Source organism: Phyllopteryx taeniolatus, chromosome 8 (genome assembly GCF_024500385.1).
Source record: "Phyllopteryx taeniolatus isolate TA_2022b chromosome 8, UOR_Ptae_1.2, whole genome shotgun sequence".
NCBI lineage: Eukaryota > Metazoa > Chordata > Actinopteri > Syngnathiformes > Syngnathidae > Phyllopteryx > Phyllopteryx taeniolatus.
The window spans coordinates 8,093,404-8,115,040 of NC_084509.1; the positions used below are offsets into that span (position 1 = coordinate 8,093,404).

Consider the following 21,637-nt stretch of genomic DNA (forward strand, 5'->3'; position numbering starts at 1 on the left):
GGTTAGCCTCCAGCACTCCCGCGACCCGAGTGAGGAGAAGTGGCTCAGAAAATGGATGGATGGATGTACATATGTGCACAATGTGTCTCCTTTAAAGATTTATATTTAAAGACTGATATTTTTTTTTAGTACGCGTAGATTTATGTTCAAATGATTTGAACAACTATAGACATATTGTGAAAACAATTCCTCCAGTGTATACAATATATTTATTTGGATGAAATTATATACCATATATACACAATAATGGGGTTATATATTTACATATGTTTTTAATAAAGCTGATTTTTGCACTGCGTTGTCTTTTACATTCGAGTTTGTTGTTTGTTGAATAGTTTGACCTGAATTCGGATATTGTCGCTGTACAGTAAAAGCTTTAAATTTGGTCTTCCTCCTGCCCCTTTTGTGCAAAAATAAATAAATAAATAATATAAATAAATATATATATATATATATATATATATATATATATATATATACATATATTCTTCAGAAAACAAGCAAACTCATATTTAATGGACAGACACTAAGATAGATGTATCTTTTGATACTGTCATATTAGTTTAACCAGTGTTGTACCTGAATGAATTTAATGAACAAAAGTTCATGAACCAGTACATATTTTGTGCGAACGTGAACGGAATTTAGTACATTTCCTTCTGATGAATGCAACTGAGAATGTGCTCATTCTGGCGTTAAAGAATGGTTTTCAAACGAAAGATCATTTTAGTTCAAGATTTTGTGCGGGACTTCCAGGACAAACCCGTCTGGACACACTATTTACAAGCAGTGGATAAACACTGTATTTGTGGCCACGCAGCTGCAATGCAAGGTGCATTCAGGGACATTGCTTAAATCAGAGTAAATATGTTCTTCAGTGGTTCTTTTGTAATGCAGGACATAACTGTAAAAATGGAATACTAGGAACATTATTATTTGTATCAGAATGCTTTCATTAAAACTGTACGCTCACACTGTCATGATATGGAATTTATTTTGTTTTGTAATATAAAAAATAGATAAAATACTAAAATACTAGTAAGCAATGTCCTTTCACCATCGTTTCTATCATATTGTGTTACGTTTTCAAAAGTCCTGTTTTTGTTTTAATTCCTCGTTTAAAAAAAAATAAATAAATCCATTCAAACAACAGGTTTTTCCTTATGTTTTTGAGATTGTAGGGTAAAAGCTGCAGCTGGCTACTAGTGTGGACTGAATGGGTGGCAACAATGGGAAAATGAAATGCCAGTATTTTAAGGGAAATAGCTTGTCAGCAGCATAATGAGGGGAAAAAAAGAACTATGAACTACATCATTTTTGGAATGGTGAACTGAACTTTGAACTCGTTTACGTAGAAAATGAACTTTCCCAACACTGAGTTTAGCTTTCGTCGTTATGTTTCTGGAGATTTCCACTTTGTCACTATTTTCAGTCTGATTGTTGACAAAGTACTTCCTGTGTGACGAGAAGTTTTTGCTCCAACTTCCTGTGTGAGAGGAAATCTTTTTCAACTTCCTTTGTGACAAGTGTGCCTCAAATTAAGGGAAACCAAGCCAGTTGTCTCAAATCAATCATCGTTTGCCGTTCAATAATAAAGCTTTAGAAGACATTACATGTAAGTCCTGAAACTTTTTGTTTAAGCTTCTTTTGCACTCTTATGGTGGCAGCCATTTTTTGAAGTTGCTCCCATGTTAGCATAGCCGTATATTTGGAATTAGAATCTTTATTGTCATTGTCAAGTGTTGAGATGATCTCTTATATTTAGTGCTCACGCAATTATCTTATGGTGTCATACAGTTTCATTCACATTAATCTTTCTCCAGCACTTGTGTATTTTGTATCACATATGGGTGCTTTCGAGTACTGCCCTGTGCGTTTTTACTAAGCTACATAGGCCTACTGTATGCACTTACTGTAAATTACTGTAACTGCTGTGTTGATTTTATATCATCCATTTGGTTTCGCAGGACTGGATCACTTGTGTCCACTGGGTTCTATTACAAGCATCAGCGGTGAGTTTATACGCAGTGACACATGAAAATTGCATCCCTCCATGCATTTCGAAGGCTATAACAAGAAGGGTCATGCGGTCAATGAGGGATGTATGCTCCACTTATTGCAGGTTTTGTGTTTTGATACAGTCGTGGACAAGATGTTGTTTGGCTTTGTGTGTCTTGTCAGACTTTGTGTAAAAAAAAAAAAATGAAAACACAGTACAAGTGTGAGGTCCGTGCGAATAAAAAGATAAACAAATCAGCGGGAAGAACTCCTGCGGAGTTGTTGAAGGAAAGAGTGCACTTGTTGCCTGGCGCACAGCAACTGAACCAGATAAGTGGCCAAAGCTAAAAATGGTGTCCTGGCGGGTCCAGCTAATGGTGTTATTTTTAGGTCAAATTATTAAACACTGTAACTATAAATGTTATCAGAATATCCTAGCTGGTCCACCGATATCATATACCACTGAAAAAGGTGATCTGGACTCATCATGGCAGCGACAAATAATTGTAGACAAGTGTACCTGTTAAATAATTTCAAGGTGCCACTCTGAGGTAAAATTATAAACACTCAGGGCTCTATTTTTGTAGACGGCACATCTGCGACGGGGTGCAAATGCCGATCGATCCTGATTTTCATGCAAGTGCAAGCCTGCAGACCGGTTTGCGCCAAGCTGGGTGATCCGGGGCAGCCAAGGTGTGTCCTTGGAGATGCACCTGGTGGAGTGACAAGTTGGTGGCCTAAACTTACGCATGCGCTGACCACGTCTAAATCTTGGTACAAGGTAGACCGCTGGTCTAACGTGATTTTGGTTAATTTGATTGGGGCACAGGAAGACATACTGAGCTCTGTGAATGTATTTAAAGGGCCTCTCGAATGCTGTGAACATTGGCACTTATTCCATAGTTCTAGACTAAAAAACAATGTCTGTAGAAAAAATACCCCCCAAATAGAGTCAATAGTAATTGTAGCTTTTGTTTTCTAATGAAATATTTGATTTTCAGACAGATTTTGGCCCACCCACATTTTAGTCATGTCAGCCTGAGACAGCCTGACAGTGCAGGAGTTGATAACACTTCCTCATTGAAGTACTAACTGCAGTTCTGCAGTGTAATTTTCCCCTATTTTGAAAGTCTGGATGTTTTTTAGACAATATCTATTGAAAATAGTGGTAGTAAAACACTTTAGTAAGTTTTCTTTTTTTTTTTTTTAAATCGATTGTTGAAATGCTTCGTTGAGGAAAAAAGACAGCCACATCATCCCACAAGGTAAGTGCTTGCAGATTCATTTCTGCCAATACATGGCATTTTGTTTGCGCATTGTTGTATTGATTGCATTACGAATGCTTCAAGGAACTTTGAAGAGTTTGGGTGGATGAAGTGACACAGGAGTTTGCTTTCAGAAGGGTGGCGGCGTCATGTGACACAGACGAACTTTGACGTGCATGGCTGGTGTTCGTACCATTTTAATTGATGACACCCTAATAAATTTGTGATTTTCCAGCGATTAGCGATTGAACAAAATTTTGGGGTCCTATAATTGTTATGATCATGTGACAGTACAAGTACAACCGTACCTACACTGGTCTAACCTTGCTCTGGAGCCCAGTTGCGCCACCCGCAGTGCAGGATTTATGCCATTCACGAAAATAGGGCCCTTTAGCTTTAAATGTTATCAGAGTAATGCACGTGGTGTTGCTAATAGTAGCGGTGTCCTGGCTGGTCCATCAATTGTCTACACTACTACAGTAGGTGACTCACCGTGGCAATGACAAAGACAACATTCTCAATATTACCAAGCCAAGTCTACCATAAATGATTTCAGTGTCATTTTAATGTCAAATTATTACACACTGTAGCTTTATAAGACAAAATGAGCATAAATGCTAATATTGGAATCGCAATGGTAGTGACAATGCGCCACACTAAAAATCAGTGTAATGCTGTTATTATTGCTGACATGGTGTCAGCTCAAAAGCCATGATACAGCACATCAGAGTGTTTACAGTCAGATCGGGAGCGAGCAAGAGGAAAAAAAAAATTAATTTAACGAGCTTTCGGTTGTTAAGTACACAGTCTGTCTCCGGCTGAATGACAATGACGAGCATCCGCTTACCACCCAATGTATTCCATTGTGACTCCATGACGACGCGAGCAGCAGGCAAAACAAAAGGAATGGGGAAATAATTCAATGACATGAAAAGCCTGCATTGTCAGATAATCCAAGAAGGCGTCACAGAAGGGGTATGAAATACGATGGTGGATTGGACGATGCGTGGCGTCCACTATGGTGTACAACCCCAATTCCAATGAAGTTGGGACGTTGTGTTAAACATAAATAAAAACAGAATACAATGATTTGCAAATCATGTTCAACCTATATTTAATTGAATACACTACAAAGACAAGATATTTAATGTTCAAACTGATAAACTTTGTTTTTAGCAAATAATCATTAACTTAGAATTTTATGGCTATAACACATTCCAAAAAATATAGGTTGAACATGATTCGCAAATCATTGTATTCTGTTTTTATTTGTTTAACACAACGTCCCAACTTCATTGGAATTGGGGTTGTATTTGTTGCTTCCTGCATCAATAATTCAGTGTCTTCCTGGTGTTGTTGTTTTTGGCAGCCTTCTTTGTATAAGCACAATTTAAATGACAAGATGTTTGAGAGGTCAGAGAGCAGCACGAACACGAGGAAAATTAACAAATTTAACTAGATCTCACAGCGTTTTGACATGTACTGTTTATGAAATGTGTTACAGCAGTGATTCTTGAAGTGTGGTGCGCTCCCTATAGTGGTATGTGAAAGAATTACTGAAAACTGTTGAAACTGCATCATGTTACAGTGGCTAAAACTTTTTTTTTTTTTTTTTTAGTCCAGTACAATAGGTTTAAGTACTGTTCAGTTGTATTTAACTTTTAAGTGCAATAATTTTGCATTTAATATTTTTCAACTATTTGTTTTCAAACATTTATTTAGCTGCAATTTCTGTTTACCCAAATGCATAGGTGTCAAACTCAAGGCCCGGGGGCCAGATGCAGCCCGCCACATCATTTTATGTGGCCCGCAAAAGCAAATCATGCTCGTCAACTTCCATGATTTTTGCTAAAATCTGTACCCAAATTCCAAATTGTCACAATAATAAACAATAATGTTGAAATATTACATTTTTCTGTTACCAAACCCTTCTTCTCCAGTAACTTAAACAATACTTGAACAAACTATTATCCTTGTCTTCTGATTGCAAAACTACTTATTTGTTGTGTAATGGTAATGAGTTTGAGTAATGAGTGACAAAAATGAGTTTGACACCCCTTCCCTAAAGCGCAAAACATTTGAATTTAATCGTTATTTAAATACAATTTTAATATTTTCCTCTACAGCGGAACCTCGATCAAACAGACGAATGAGGTGCAAGAGGTGCGGGAGGTGGGGGCGCGGTTACAGCCGATTGTCCGTTAAATTGAAGCACTTTTTCATGGCCTAAATATAACCATACAGTACAAAATTGTTGTTTTAAACTTTTTTGGGTGCCCTAAAACACACAATCCAGTACAAAATTACTACAAACAGATATGAAAAAGCTTGAAAATGTTTGAAAAGTTTTAAAGTTTATCTAAACTTTCCTCCTCCAGTCAGGATTTAAACCGCTGCCTGCTGCTTTCAAGAGCGCAGCAAACTAGCATGCGGGCACATGGCTAATTTACATGCGATTTGCATGCGCCCTGGCACATGTAAATTAGTCATGTGGCTCACAGCACCGGTCCATTGATTCCAATGTCTGTTAAATCGGGGTCTGTTAAAACAAGGTACACTGTATTTATGTGCACTGTTGAGCAGTGGGCCATTTAAAAAAAAATAATAATAAAAATTTAAAATACAATAAATAGTGTGAGTATGTGAATGGATAGACTTTAATATTTGTATGTGAAAAGATGGATGTTTTCATGATGTGTGTATGTATGAGAATAGAAAAACAGCAGTTAGCATTGTGTTTATGTGAATGACAGGCTGATGCTTACATTACGGTACAGAGTATGTCAATAGGATACAACATATGTGCAAAATCCCAAATTTAACTAGTTGGCCTTTGCTTGGCTTTAGTACATACAGTACGTACAGGTTGGATGTGCTTTTTCATACTTAAATTCATCAGCATGTCCTAAAAATATGTTTTTCTTTCCCGGTTTCTCTCTCATCATACTGCTCGTTTATCTTCCCTCCTAAAATGTTCGAGACCCCCCCTAAAAGCCCAGATTATCGAACTGGGGTTTGGTGTTTTGAAGGGTAAGAGTTTGTGGCTGCATCTACGGCTCCAAAGTGGCTATCAGGGCAGCTAAAACAGGCCCCAGCTCTTTTGGCCTGAGCTGGCAGGGGCGCTTGTGTTTGATGAGGAAGTGATAAAGGCGGAGCTCCTCGCTGCCAACTTCCTCTGAGTCATGAGGCGTGGACCCAGGGAAGCACTCGCTAAGTGGCCCGAAGAAGAGAAAAAAAAAAAAACACAATGGGGAGCAAGACAGGAGATATGTGATGCTTTGCGCTGCGATTGTTGGCTTGGATGAATGAGAGGAGAGGCTTTAATGAGCGACAGCCTATTCTGGTCACAGCTGGGGGAAAACATCATACAGTGCCACTCACAAGTTCTTTCCCACTCAAACTATATTCCACTGCTGCTGATGAGCAGGGCAGTAGGGCGGCAACCGTGCAGTGTTTTCATATTGTAGCTTTCAGGGGATGGAAAACGCTTCAATGTGGCGTCAGCTGTGTGACCTTGACACTTCAACACATGGAAATAGATACAATTAGCAACAGAAAACGAAGAGATATGAGTAATGATTGTAAAAGGTATTTATGGACACTGGCAATAACCGTAGGCACGCCTGCACAGTCACAAGATCCAAAGACCTATAGTACGTTCACTATTCTGCCTTTTCAACGCAGAATGCCAACAAGTGACGTCTTCATCTATTGTATATGACGTGATGCTAAATAAAGGAAGACTTACACAGTAGAGTATTAGAAACAGCTATCAATATGATGTAGTGCTATTTGAGACTACTGCAAACCGCGACTACAACAATAAACAAAAAGGACACTTTGGGCTCTATTTTGGTAGTTGGTGCATCTGCAGTGTAGCCAAAAATGACAAACATCTTGATTTTCTGTGCAAGAGCAGTGAAAATGCTCCAGTCACGCATGCATCGCTGCGTCCTCCATACAACACTGGCATTGCACCGCATTTAAAGGGAATGAGAGGAGCCACTTTCATTTGTGGCTAATGAAGTCGGCTGTGTTCGTGCCCACAGCAGCGCAGAGCCCCATTTTTTTTTAATACGCCGGCTTCGGCCATCTGTAAAATTGCGAAAACCGGGTCTAACTCACCTGCAGTTTTGCGCACCCGCCGTGTCGGAGTTGCGCCGGTCACGAAAATAGACCCCTATGTGTGTATGTAAATGGACAGACAGAAGATTACTGTACATTGTGCGTGTAGGCTAATGAACAGACTGGGGTTTACATTCTATCTACATGAAACATGCATGTCAAGTGAAAAAGTCTGAAAGGACTGACATATGTTTGTGTGTATGTGAACAGACAGACATGTTTATCTGTTTGATGTGAAAGGACATACAGTATTTGTACAAGTGAAATCAGTTAGATGTTTAAGTTGTGTGTTTCTGGAGGGACAGACGGATGTTTATTTTTCCATATGAATGGACAGACATGTTTACATTGCGCATATGTGAATGGAGCCTTCATACTGGAATTAATTTTGCAAAGAATACATCTCTTTTTGAAGTTTTAAATGATCAAGATTCCATAGTAAAATGCAAGTGAAGTAAATAGTGCTAATGTTCACACCTCTCCAGTTGAAAAGACTTAAAGCCATCTGTGGATGATCTATGAAGTAGACTGCAATATGGACTGGATTGCTCATGCTTTCTTAAAGTGCTCACTGAATAAAGGCAAAATACGCGGGAACGTTATTGAAGCATGCCAGTGGAGATGGCCTGAAAGCGAAAGAATACCGTTGTCAAAAATCCCCCCTGCTTGCAGCGCTGCCTGCAAGCCACCTTGAATGCTATAAATAAATGTATGAACACATGCTGCTGGTGACAGAAATGTTTACATTCAGATGCAAACTAGTGTCGCCGGCATTTCACAATATCTGTTGTGATTATCAGAATCTTCTCAAGAGGTGTTTCTGTTTAGCAAATGTTTCAAAAATGATTCAGCGAGATGTTTTTGAATGATTCATTCAAAAGACTTGCAAGGAGAAAATGTGAACATTTGTTAGGTATTCTGACACCTCTTCTATCTGAAGCCCCCCACTTTCAGAAGGAAAATGTCTAGGCTCGGTTGCCGTGGTGACAACAACCAAAAAAGTAATTAGTTTCCCCCTTTTCCCATTGCGTGGTGTTAAAAACACTCGAGTCTCAGCCATGTCAAACAAAGATGCAAAGTCATAAAGTTCTTGTGATTATTGATGCCTTTCCATGTGGAGACATCTCCAAAAATAGCTTTTAATTTGATGTGTTTGTGTTTGTCACAAAAGACACTCATGCATCACAGTACCCCATGGCTTGAAAGTGGTACACACTTCTTGTTGGAGCTTAATCAACTTCATCCTCTTCTATTTTGACTTCCAAGTCAGGGTACAAACTTCTTGTTGGCGCGTAATCAACTTCATTCTCTTCCATTTTGACTTCCCAGAAGAGTAATAGCCATTCCACATGGTGAATATTTACACCAGAGGAACCAGAGATCTTGCTGTTAGACCATTTGTGATAATTGTGGCTGGAATACTTCTGTCAAAGGATCATTAACAGTAATTACTAGGTTGGTTAGGATTCAGTTATTTCCACTTGTCACTTTTGTTGCATCAAAACACTCTTTTTGTTTGACCACGTTCTTTTAAACTGGCCTTGTTAGTGCCGCTTGTTGGCCTTCTTCTGCCTCTTTCTTTAAAAATGGAGAATGTTGACACTCCACCACCCACTGCAACCTTTCGCACAGCAAAATGCAGCACCACAAATATCTCCACGGTCACCAGGATCCATTAAGTCGTGTCCAAAAGAGCTTCTGCATTTTTTTTTTCACATCCCCCAAGTCCTTTACAACAGGAGGAGGGCTCTTACTTTGTTACATCCCAAAAGAAAACATTTCACACACTTTTAAGGTCCTCGCGCTCGTCGGGGACAAGATCAAATATGTGCTGTGTATTTTAGAAGTGTCCAAGAAAGTGAGGCATAATCTTTACAGCACTGTCAGAAAAAGGGCACAGTCATCCCACCTTTTGTCGTGGGGCTACGTTCCAAACCCACCCACTATAGGGTTGAGGGTACACAATAGGCTATCATTAGTAGTTTTTGTTTTTTTTGTTTTTGTAATTTAACCATTTCCATATGCATTCGACACATTTAAACTTATTAAAACACACTTTTTAACACATTGTAAATTTATTTAAACATTTTCTGCAACATAATAGGGATTTCTGCAATGGACAGACAAAAAACAAAAAAAAAAAGGGGAAAAAAACCCTAAAAATCCTGGGGTATGAACGACAAACCGTAATATCGCAGGGTAACACTGTACAGGGGTACATTTCTGAGCTCAAAGTTTTCATCTCCACGAAGAACCTCAAATGTAGGGTTGTCGGGTTTGATTTTTTTTTCAGGACCAAAAAGGTACAGATATGTTCATATAGTAAAAAAAAAAAATGGTACACAATTAGAACTTGACATTAGTGACGTCAACGGAGGCTATTCAGTATTTGGTAAAAGACCAAACTTTTCTACTTTAAAATTATCATAAACATTGTCTAACAGGCTGTAAGCGAGGCATAGCAATGCTGATTTACGTGTTTGTAAATTATTTTACAAGCAGTGTACACTGATGAGCTCAATGTTGCTGTGAAAGGTCAACATTTTTAACACCTTTTTTACATGCACATTGATTGAAGTAGACAATGCTCCTGATGCTCTACAAAAATAAAGAAATCCATTTAAAAAAAAGATAAATGTTTGTTGGACCTGCGCCTTTCACTTTTCGCACCTAGTATTTTGTGCCCAATCTGCATCTGATTGACTTTTTGATCTGATGCTAATCCCTGTATTGTCACTTTGAAGGTTGCTTTCACACCTCCAGTGTAATTATTAGCTGGCCGGGATTAGTTGGTCCTTTTGTAAACTTGGTAGTTTCTTTTCATGCATCACTTCAAATTTAGTGAAAGCTGTCTCTTCTCTTATCGGTTAAACAGGAATAAGTATAGATCTAAAAATGAGTGAGTGAAACTACCAGATTGTAGCTGCATACATGCTAACCTGGGGACAATTGTTTCATGCCAATGTCTTTCTGTAGTTATGTCACCATCATGATTTTAGAATTAAACTTCGATCAATGTTCTCTTCACAAATGAACTGGGCTATAATATAGGTACGAATTCAGTGTGCACCTGAGTTCAATTACTGTTCATAATTGCCAAAGGAACCACACCGAAGGGGAATTTTCTTTTAGTGAGAACAAGTGGGCGGCACGGTGGTCGACTGGTTAGAGCGTCAGCCTCATGGTTCTGAGGACCCGGGTTCAATCCCGGGCCCCGCCTGTGTGGAGTTTGCATGTTCTCCCCGTGCCTGCGTGGGTTTTCTCCGGGCACTCCGGTTTCCTCCCACATCCCAAAAACATGCATTAATTGGAAACTCTAAATTGCCCGTAGGCATGACTGTGAGTGTGAATGGTTGTTTGTTCCTATGTGCCCTGCGATTGGCTGGCAACCAGTTCAGGGTGTACCCCGCCTCCTGCCCGATGACAGCTGGGATAGGCTCCAGCACGCCAGCGACCCTAGTGAGGAGAAGCGGCTCAGAAAATGGATGGATGGATGGATGAGAACAAGTGAACACTATCATCCCAACACTGGAGTGTACCAAACAAGTTCATATTTGGCCCGGTTATCTTTGCATTGTTTTGTTTTGTTTATTTGTTTGTTTTTTTGCTTTCAATTTAGCGCTGGTCCATGTCTTTTGGCCCATGTGGTTAGTCCATGTCTTTGGTCTGGGTAGCTGTCCGTGTCTTTGGTTTGTTTGACTGGTCCATGTCTTCAGTCCTTGCAGTGTTTACATCTCCAAGTGGTCCTAGTAATCGTACAAGTGAACTGTGGTGTGGTTTGGTTAACTTCTGCTGAAGTGTTAATGCTGCACAGACCAAAGACATGGACCAACTACACGAATCAAAGACAAGAGTAGCATTAAAATGACAGCAAAAATGACTGTGAAGCGAACCATACTAAATATGAGCACCAGCTATCTTTTGAATCATCATTTTGACCCAAAATAGATTACTGAACTATATCTCTGAACACAGCCTACAATAAAGGATGTTAGTGCGAATTAACTAGGAGTCCACAGCCTCAGTCGAAGCCCCACTAGATCACATTCTTCTCACTATTTCACTTCTAGTGCAGTGGTCACCAGAGTCGTCTTTGTCCACATGCCGGAACATCATGTCTCCATTATGGATGTCTTGAATATACCCTGACATCTCCTTGCATTTGGCGAGCCAGAGTGGAAGGACACCGAGGGAGGGGAGTGGGTACTATATATATAACCTCTGTGACTTGGATCCAGTATGAAGCTGCAGATCACAAGTGATGTAGACTGGCCTACTTCTTTTTCTGGCCATCCATCACTGATGTGCGGCCACACTGCATGATTTATGTTGTCTGCACAACACTGCAGAGAGGAACATGGCAGGCCACTCTCCCCTTTTCCACCCTGCTCTAACTCAACATATCCTTTTTCATTTAGAGAACAAAGAGGGAGATTGGATGCCATGCTTCTTTTGATTTGTTTCCCATTCCATTAATGAGGTTGGATATGATCACAACACCCACAAAATCTGACAAAACACCGCTTCTTGGCATGGGAAAAACAATGCTTTCCTAAACCTGCAAAAGCTGAGCTGTTAAGGATGGAGATCTCACCTTGACTCCCCCTTCCTCTGGAGGGAACGATGACTAAAGTTACACTCTTTAAATCAGAGTTGGGCTAAGAATGGCCCGGGGGCCACATACGGCCCACTCTGATCTTTAATCTGGCCCACTGAGCATTCAACATTATCAAAAGTCATGAAATATTTTTTTTATTGTATTTAGCCATTTTCCCCAACATTAGTTAAATAAAATGTATCGTTTTATTTATTCTTCATTGATGCATCTCCATAGTTTGTTAATCATAATTAATTAAAAATACAATTAGAAAAGATTACGAAGATGAAAAAATACATATTGCTGGCATCTGGCCGAAAGCTTGTATGTCCAGATTTGGTCAATTTCATATTCACAAGTCAATACTATTAGTCAGTCGCCACATGGGTTTTTTCAAATTACTGACCAATCCAAACATGCCATTTTTGGGTTTCCTGTAAAGTGATGGTTTTGTAGATGTCCGATTAATGCTGTCGAGAGGTGTGGCTGTAGCTTAGTTTCCAATGGTTGATGTCAATTTGGACTTCTCTCAACAAACTAGTTGAATCGACATTCAACAGCACCTGTGCTGGTCGCAGCCAAGTAGTGCATCCCATTTTGCCTCAGTTTTGCTTCAAGACATGCGTAATCAACAATTATTCCATTCTTATACTCATCCCTTAGAAGTGTATCTTAAGTCTTCTGTTATTGACATGAGTTTTGATTGATACCGTCGGAGGTATTAATTGAATGTTGTGGTTTTAGTTTTCACTGCGTTACAACTGGCAGCACGGTGGCCGACTGGTTAGCACACCTGCCTCACAGTTCTGAGGTCCCAGGTTAAAATCTAGCCTCGCCTGTGTGGAGTTTGCATGATCTCCCTGTGCCTGCGTGGGTTTTGTCCAGATACTTCAGTTTCCTCCCACATCCCAAAAACATGTATGGTAGGTTAATTGGCTACTCTAAATTGCCCGTAGGTGTGAATGTGAGTGTGAATTGTTGTTTGTTTGTTTGTTTATGCCCTGCGATTGGCTGGTGACCAGTTCAGGGTGTACCCCCCTCCCTCTCTTGCCCAAAGATAGCTGGGACAGGCTCCAGCATGCCCGCGACCCTAGTGAGGATAAGCATTTCAGAAAATGGATCAGAGCATGAACGCCAAATAAAATTAAAATAAATAAAATATGAATGTGTATGCTAGGTTAATGGACAACTCTAAATTGCCCGTAGGTGTGAATGTGAGTGCAAATGGTTGTTTGTTTATGTGTGCCCTGCGATTGGCTGGCAACCAGTTCTGGGTGTACCCCGCCTCCTGCCCGGTGACAGCTGGGATAGGCTCCAGCATGCCCGCGACCCGAGTGAGGAGAAGCGGCTCAGAAAATGGATGGATGGATGAATGTGCAAATTCAATATCACTTAATCTAAAACATAATAAATAATTTTTTTATACATTAAATCTTTGTAAAATTACAAATTAAGATAAATTCAGCTCCAAGAAATGGTCTAGTACAACTTTGTTTCCACTTGTTAAACAGCACAATACTGTAGGCTCACCAGGCATATTACAAAAACAGGAGCAAGGTTGCATTGGATATAAAAAGTAGACACACCCCTGTTCCAATTCCAGGTTTTTGTGTTGTAAAAGAATTTTGACCAAGATAAATCATTTTAAAACTTTTTCCACCATTAATGTGACCTAGAATTTGTACAATTCATCCATCCATCCATCCATCCATCCATTTTCTGAGCCGCTTCTCCTCACTAGGGTCGCGGGCGTGATGGAGCCTATCCCAGCTGTCATCGTACACCCTGAACTGGTTGCCAGCCAATCGCAGGGCACATACAAACAAACAACCATTCACACTCACATGCACACCTACAGGCAATTTAGAGTTGTCAATTAACTTAGCATGCATGTTTTTGGGATGTGGGAGGAAACCGGAGTGCCCGGAGAAAACCCACGCAAGCACAGGGAGAACAAGCAAACTCCACACAGGCGGGGCCGGGAATTGAACCCCGGTCCTCAGAACTGTGAGGCAGACGCTCTAACCAGTTACCACCGTGCCGCCTTGTACAATTCAATTTATTTATTTTTGTATCTTTTTGAGGTGGTGAAAATAAACAGTTGAAATGAACTTGATTGTTATTGAATTAGACTTGATCTTTAACTTGCTGCCTTCTTGGCCAGGTCACCATTGCAAAAGAGATGTTCTGTTTTAACTGGTCTTCTATTTACATTCATTTTTAAATTCATTGTTTTTCTGATCCAACTTTGCTCATCAACACCTTAGTTGGAAATTACACTGACTTCATTTGCCGATGCAATGTGTTCCTCTAATCAAAGTTGTGTATTTTGTATAATCCAGACAATCAAAGTACAGTAATCCTAATTTACTTTGCGTCACGCATACGATTAACAAGAGTACACACATTTGGTATCTATGCTATGAGACTGCATTGTAGACATATTACATTCTCTTTTCTTGTTATGCTCTATAGTCAAAGATCATTTGTGGCACAATCTCCTATGTGTGTTCTTCGATGGAGGGAGTCAGAGGTACAGCTTGTTGATGGAAAGAAATATAGTGAAAGGATGAGAGGTGCATGTCTCCATGACCTCTTCACACAGTCCGAGGCATTGATTGATTCCCAAGACCAAGGCTTAACCCATATCCATGGACATTGCACACACACCTACGTAGATATGATTTTCAGTAGAAAAGGTCTCTAAAGTAAGCCTGAGGAAGAAAAGGGATGTAAATGGATGGCTTCCATGGCTGGAAAAAAAATCTAATATGACACCCACTCTGGACTTTCTTATTCCACTTTTACATTATTATCTGCACAAGTGTGGCAGATCAAACATCAGCCCAGTGAGGACCTGCAGTGTTTGTATACACATACTCTTAGGAGTGAATCCTTGCAGTACAGAAGACCCTCAGAATTCATCCTTTCATCAATTTTCTAGAGGCCTTGTACTCTTTATTATTGTGTTTGAACCAGAACCTATCCCAGCTGACTTGAGGCGAGAGGGTGGGGTAAACTATGAACTGGTCGCCAGCAAATCAAAAGGCACATATAGAGTCTTCAATCAACCTAACATGGTGTGGCATGGAGAGGACACGCAAACGCTATACAGGAGGGCCGGAGCTAAGATTCAAACCCAGAACCTCAGAACTATAATGCCGATGCGCTAATGACGAGACAATGAATGCGGCAACACTCAGATTGCCTACCTAAAATTTCAGTTATCATTGCTGTCTTGTCAAGACTTCAATACTGTAAAAATGATCAACAAAGAATGTGCTGTATTTGCATTCATCTGTATGAGGGGAAATTCATTCGAAATTAGAACAAACTGTTTAAGATTCAGGGGGTTGTGGGCCCACTCTGCTGCTTTGTCTACGGGCCCCCCTCAAAACTGACCCAAGTCCTGATACTGACAGAAAAAAATTGCTATTTAAAATTTCGTTTCGTATCTGTCGTACTGAAATCAGTGGAAATGCCAGAAATTCCAGTACACAAAAAAAACAGTTTAAAAAAAAAAAAAAAAGCACTCTACAGTATTTTACAGTACTGTGTATAAACATACAGTAATAATATGATTAAAAATGTAAATAAATCTCTTTTAATACTGCATTACTTTTGTTTCATTTTTACTGAGCTTAATTTTCATTGTTTTTTTGCCCTTTTCTGCATGGTATCCTCACTTTCAGCCACTTCTCCATCTTTTAATGGACCAATGTCTGCAGCTTAGAAATTATTATTTTTGTCATAGCCTTTATCGACGCCTTCTCACTCACTTTCTTAGTAACCATGATTGGGGGGAAAAAAGGCAAAATACCTGCACAAAAAAAAAATCGCAACAGGCCAAGGTAAACATGAACTACTCTCTGTCAATTGACTGTCTGTTGTCGTACTAGAGCGGCTCCAACTAGCGGAGACAAATTTCTTGTGTGTTTTTGGACATATTTGGCAAATAAAGATGATTCTGATTCTTATTGTGGCCAAATGTTGCAATATCGCTGTTGCTATCTCCTGGCACAGTGTCTGATATCTTTAGTGTCTGTCTATCCCAACTCAAAGCAAAGAAATGACCAAATGATGGCTCATAACTCAAAAACTTAAGTCAATCCTAAGGTACCCTTGCAATTATTATTTTTTCCAGTGACTATTTAGGGCCCCTCTAAGATATCTGGGGCCCCAAGCTCAAGCTTGCGCTGTAATGTGGCCCGATTCCGGGGGTGGATTGCTTTAATAAGCTTCAAAATTAAGCTATATTTGGAGGTAAGGAGCCTTCTGAGAACAACAATAATGCGATCAGTCACCATTGTTTCTCTCGTACAATGTGCCTGTCTTCTCCTTTCCATTCCCACAGCAGCGACAGAGCACGCACATATATTGTAGTATAATCTCACATTGTATAACCTTAAAATATATATATATGGCGCGCATCCATGTACTGTACATGTACACAAGGACAATGACGAGCGGCGCTGCAGGGTATTTGAATTCACGAGAGCTGTCTGCAAGTGGCGCGCACACATTCATCGAGGTTGGGACAACAGGGCGAGCAGCATTGGAGAAACGAGTGAAGGGTGATGCGAGAGGTGAGGCAGAGAGGCACGGAGCAGCTGCGCTCTGGACACGATGTGAAGCCAGCCAGCATCTCGCCTCCCTCTCTATGTTAATACAACCTAAATGCATAAGGCAATGGTTTCCTATGGTTTATCATACTCAGTATCAGGTAACAGGTTTTTGTGATTGCGCTTGACCAGAAAGGTAGAGGATTCAATTACAGGGAAGCAGGAAGGCAAGGGAGGAGTGCAAGAGTCTCCAAATGATGTTGATGTTAAAAACAAGTAAAAACCAAAAATTAGTGATGTTACAAGATGTGCTGAGTCTTCAAAGCGTATGTTGGGTGATGGTAGGTTGCGTTTCTGCGAAGCGCGTATTGAGGCCTGCTTCATTTAGGGGAGGAGCCGGAAATGATGACGTCCAAAGCCTCACTGCCGGCTCTACCATGTGACCGATTCGGGAAGTGCTTCAGATTTTGCAGCAAGGTTTGACAGCAATATAAACCCTTCATGCGGGCTCCATTCAAAACGTCCATCCATTTTCCATACCGCTTATCCTCACTAGGGTCACGGGCATGTTGGCGCCTATCCCAGCTGACTCTGGGCAAGAGGCGGGGTACACCCTGAACTGATCGCCAGCCAATCGCAGGGCCCATATAAACAAACAACCATTTGCACTCACATTCAAACCTACGGAGAGAATATGCAAACTCCACACAGTCGAGGCCAGAATTGAACCCGGGTCCCCAGAACAGTGAGGCAGATGTGCTAACCAGTCGTTCACCGTCCCGCCCATTCAAAACATGTTTTTTTAAAATATATATACTATATATAGATTTGTGGTCAGCTCAGTTTGGATAAATAGTTAATAGTTTGTATAGGGTACTAGAGTTTGGGGAGTTTATAGAGTTTATTGAGTTTGGACAATGGAGAGCGAGTGTAACGGATTACAGCTCGCGCGGTGCCAGACGTCACTCAGTGCTTGCCCGAATTTGAACCTCAGGCAGGACCGCGCAGGATAAATATAGTACCCATCATTACCTCAGGCGTATTAATTAGGTTTGTTTAATTTGAACATTATCTTCTGCCGTTTCATATTTTATTCAAAGGTGAGGTGTTTATTGTGTTCCAAGGAAGTAGGGTACAATAAACAACAACTGGGAGAGAAAACAAATAATGTACCCCAATTTATATATTTGTGATCTTTAATGATTCATAACAAAAAAAACTTGAGAAACAGAACAAAATAAAACAAATTCTCCTATTCTGTATACCATTGCCCAAGTTACACAAGCAAATGCAGTGCCTTCTTCCTGTTTCCACAAGCCCTTTCACAGTCCTCTGTCTGCTTAAAGTGATAGAAAAACATTATACAACCTAACATATCATATGATACTACCATTTTCCATCCATCCATGGACAGATAAATAAACAACCATTCGCAGTCACATTCACACCTACGGGCAATTTAGACTGTTCAATTAACCTACCGTGCATGTTTTTGGGATGTGGGAGGAAACCGGAGTACCGGGAGAAAACCCACACAGGCACGGGGAGAACATGGAAACTCCACACAGGCGAGGCCAGATTTGAACCCGGGTCCTCAGAACTGTGAGGCGGATGTGCTAACCAGTTGTCTACCGTGCCGCCTACTGCCATTTTCAAAACACAAAATTGATTCAAAAATAATTTATTAGACAAAAAATTTGGTCAAACACTGTTTTGTAATACATTGTCATTGACAAGAGTCAAAACAAATGCAAAAATGCAATGCTTCACACCTTATGTGGTTAAGATGTAGCTGCCTGTGATTATACATATGGCCAGCAGGTGGTTTTGTGTGGCACATGAAGCATCAAGAAAAGAACCATTACGCAAACCAAAAATCTTTGGCAAAAACATAACATGACATGGGAAACACAGCGACAGACGACATACAATAAACGACAATGCAGCAACACAGACTGAAAGAAAGCATGGAACTAAATGACAAAATAAATTGACGAGACAATGATGAACACCTGGACAAGACACAAGTGGCTGGAGGGAGCTGATTGGTTGACACAAGGTCGAGGGTTGACGAGAACAGGTGGAAACAAAAACCTAACGAGCATGACAAGGGACACGGGGAAAAACACGATATGAAATAAAACTAACTAAATATAATCCAAACAAAAACACAGATCATGACATTCGGTCTCACAAAATCAGAAGTGGCAAAAATGGTCAAACTCTGTACTTAAGTAGAAGTACAAATACTTGTTTAAAAAAAGAGGTAAAAGTAGAAGCAATGAATCAACTCCTTTATGAAAGTCAAAAAGTGCACTTAAGTTAAAATGTACTTAAGTACAAAATTATATTTCAATCTAAATTATATACAACACCCATTTTGATAACAATGAAAAAAAAAATATATTTTTTTAAACCAAGAACTGGCTAGTTTTGGCTCAGGCTTTTATGATATCAAAACGTGTTCCCAAGCTCCATTAGCTGATATCAGTTTACAGCTTACTAGTTCAGGTTAGACAGAGACTATTTGAATACCAGAAGCTGGTGGTATTTCAGGCTGGCACAAGACACAACGCATTGGTCACAAATCCTTCTTGGAGCCAATAACAAACAATTATTTTGAATAAGGCTGTGGAAGGGTGGATATCTTGCTTGTCCGAATCTGTTGCATCATCATTGTCCTTCATGTTCCATTCAAGTTCCTCCATGTCATTGCTGTCTTGTTTTTTTTTTGTTTTTTTTAAACGACCTTTGCGTGCCAAGCAAGGAATCAACCAATCAATCAAAATCTCAACCACACTTGACATTACCTTTCTCTCTTTGTATTTTTTATATCTTTTCATCTGCTGAGGTTGATAAGAGTAACTGACCTAATTTGACAAATTAAGGAGTAGAAAGTACAGATACCTGTTTTCAAATGTAAGGAGTAAAGGTCATCAGAAAAACAAATACTCAAGTAAAGTAGAGACACCTGAAATAAAAGTACAGTAACAAATTATTTGCGCTAAGTTACTTCCCACCACTGCACAAAATGTAGCAGAACGATGGGACTGAAACTGAGCAGTAAAACCGCAGACTGGTAAAAAGCCTTCCTTCCCAACAACGATGCTTTTTTTTTTTTGTTTTTTTTGTTGTTGTCTAATTCATGCATTATGTAGCCTACCTGTACACCGGGCCATAACGTTGTCGTTTTCTTTGCCACAATCTTGAATTATTATTGTACAGAAAATGACTCGCTCGTCACCGAATATCTGCACTGATTTCCATGTCGTCTCAATGAAAAAACGGGATATTTTCCAAAGCGCTAATTCTCAAACTGGGGTCCCCCGGCCCCCCAGGGGTCCACAAAATGATTTGCAATGAATTATGTTGTATTATTTTGAAAAGTGGATACCTGCATATGGGGGCTGGCATGCCAATAATACAAACAAAATAAACCAATTACTCCTCCCCACATTAGCTTTGGGCCAGTTACAAATTTGGATGTGTTTATGACGTATCATCATAAAAATCAAACATCCGTGCACATTTTCTTTATCTAGCAACTTTCTACAGCATACAGAACTCTTAGCCTACATTACATGTTTGAGCCACCAGAGCCAGAATCCAATTCTGAGCCAGAAGACAATGAGAACCAACCTCATTTCTCTCAGTGCAGCAGAATGATATTTATTTATTTATTCATTTTACCTTGACGCTGGAAATTGTGAGATGCCGACCAACCGAGTGACTAAATTGGGAAGTTGCATCGGTATTATGAATAAAGTTGGAATATTGATGATTAATGACAATCTGAAATCGTAGCCTTCCACTTGTCTCCAACTGGCTTCAATCACAATGCTCAGTGATGGCTACTGCATTGGGGAGGGGCACAGGGCCTTATTCCCACAGCCTGGTTGCTAGGATACAACATTTGGCTGTAATAATAAAAAAGACCACCTATGTGGGACTTGCACCTGCTACATGAATGGAGGCAAAGCCGACATTCCTCTGTTAAATTCCTTCTTGTGATATCATGTGAGCGCGTCCACTTGTGCACGGCCGCGTTGCACTTTGGGCTGCTTCGTTTTAATTCCTATAGACTGACTTGAGGGGAAAAATCTCAAATCTTCTTCTTTGTACTCAAATATGCTCGCACCTCCCCAGATGATAGAGAAAATTAAGTCACTCCAACAGCTCCCGCAGCTGTTTGTTTTTCAGATATTTCTTCTTTTTACATGCCCTCCTTCTCTTTAATGCACTTCTTTCCTCTCATTTACTTTCCCACCCACAGGCCCTTCTTCCACACAATGCAATACTTGCACTTAGCCCTCGAGCAGGGAATAGAACCATTGAGAGATTCCCTCCAAATGAAAAGTAGCAGCGCTCCATATGAAGAAGAGGTTACTGGAATATTGCCACGAGGAGCAAGAAATGTCACTGTTGCTATGTGTATAATCCGCTGAATTCACTCCCAATATGAACCAGTACTCCAACAGCTTGTGCACATTATGTTCCCAGGTGAGATGGAGCCTATACCAACTGTTCCAAAATTAATGTATTTATATAAAGCATTATGTTGTATTGTTTTTATAAGCTGCTAATTGTGTATATATGGTACTCTGTTGTTACAATTAGGATATACACACAGTATTTTAATAAAAACACAAACTTATGAACAGTCATATTACAATCACTAATCTATACACAATAGAATAACACTATTTAGTCAACCTATAAAAAACAAGTCTACAGTGTGCATCGATTTTTCTATATTCTTAAAGTGATGACTTTTTGGGAGCGCCAACTGCTAACTCATATTGTGCTGAAATTTCACCTAAAAACCAAATGTCGCTAACTTTTTGTGAGTAGTGTAGAGTGGATATAAAGTCAACAAACCTGTTCAAATGCCATGTTTGCATGATATACAAAAAATGAGACCAAGGTAAATAATTTCAAAAGTTTTTCCACCATTAATGTGACCTATTATAACCTGTACAGCCCCATTCAATTACAAAAAACAACAACAACTACTCCACCCTATTGAGGACCAGTGCTACAGAAAATGTATGCCTGTTCCTTTGTACTGGGTAAAAAAGTCTGACAAAGGG

The 21,637-nt window shown here is 39.9% G+C and overlaps 1 protein-coding gene and 1 long non-coding RNA gene across 2 annotated transcripts in view; one reads left to right on the forward strand and one right to left on the reverse strand.

Moving 5' to 3' along the window:
• Nucleotides 1–21,637, reverse strand: part of rtn4rl1b (reticulon 4 receptor-like 1b) — a 181,369-nt gene that overhangs the window by 84,201 nt on the left and 75,531 nt on the right. The window lies entirely within an intron of this gene.
• LOC133482046 (uncharacterized) lies at nucleotides 1,491–21,430 on the forward strand. Its single transcript, XR_009789678.1, has 3 exons — nucleotides 1,491–1,615; nucleotides 1,968–2,012; nucleotides 20,821–21,430. It is a non-coding gene; the product is annotated as an uncharacterized LOC133482046 (long non-coding RNA).